Source organism: Bolinopsis microptera, chromosome 3, assembly GCF_026151205.1.
Source record: "Bolinopsis microptera isolate Bmic1 chromosome 3, MBARI_Bmic_1.0, whole genome shotgun sequence".
Classification (NCBI taxonomy): Eukaryota; Metazoa; Ctenophora; class Tentaculata; order Lobata; family Bolinopsidae; genus Bolinopsis; species Bolinopsis microptera.
Window position 1 is genome coordinate 20269573 of NC_087074.1, and position 1068 is coordinate 20270640.

At 35.3% G+C, this 1068-nt stretch overlaps 1 non-coding gene across 1 annotated transcript; it reads left to right on the plus strand.

Moving 5' to 3' along the window:
* The first annotated feature begins 426 nt into the window (after positions 1-426).
* On the plus strand, positions 427-545 carry LOC134813646 (5S ribosomal RNA). Its single transcript, XR_010160044.1, has one exon. It is a non-coding gene; the product is annotated as a 5S ribosomal RNA (ribosomal RNA).
* Positions 546-1068: the final 523 nt, after the last annotated feature.

Below are 1068 nucleotides of genomic sequence, written 5' to 3' on the forward strand. Positions count from 1 at the left end.
AGCGCGCTGAGATCAGCGCACCGAGCTGATCTAGCTACTTATATGTTATATGAACAGACACACAACAATATCAGTGAATATAAGTGATTTCGGTTATTGGAGTAATTTCATCAGAGCAGTCACATTTTTGATGGTGATTAATACTTTAATAACATTCCACAACAAGGCAACCATTAACTATGTAGTGTGTACCGTGTGCAGTGTGAAGTATAATATAGAGTTGGCATGAAGTTAACAGTTTACTTATCACGAAGTTTAATTAGAAGATAAGGAAAATATTGTATTGTTATCTGTCAAAGGAATTTAATGTATTCTAACAACTTGTTCTTATAATAACTAATCGATGAACCACATACAGGGTTGGTGTGAGTGTAATGTGTAAGAGTTTGTGTGAGAAGATATAGAGAAGCAAAATTCAACATCACTGGATACGGCCATACTTGGTTGAATACACCCCATCTCGTTCGATCTGGGAAGTTAAGCAACTGCAGGCCGGGTTAGTACTTGGATGGGTGACCGCCTGGGAATTCCCGGTGCCGTATCCTTTTGTTATATTTTCGAAGAATTGCTTTACTGAACAGAAGAATTGTGTACATTGGCTTTTATAGAATTGCAGTGATTATTAAGAATATCATTTTTTCCTAAGCAATATAAGAATATATAGTCTATGTTCAAACGGAAGGAAATATTTCCAAATGTCAGAATAACATTGCTTAGAATAGTATAGCTACTAAGTTTTGTCTGAAAGGGCTTTTTTGTTTCTAAGATCTATCTTAAACATTCTGCTTAAAATTAACTAGAATGTATTCTTAAGTTAACTTGAAGAGTACTGCAAGGTATCCTGGAGTTACCTTGAAAAGTACTACAAGATATCCTGAAGTTAACTTGAATAGTACTACAAGGTATCCTAGAGTTAACTTGAAGAGTACCACAAGATATCGTGAAGTTAACTTGAAGAGTACTACAAGGTATCCTGAAGTTAACTTGAAGAGTACTAAAAGGTATCCTGAAGTTAACTTGAAGAGTACTGCAAGGTATCCTGTAGATAACTCGAAGAGTACTGCAAGG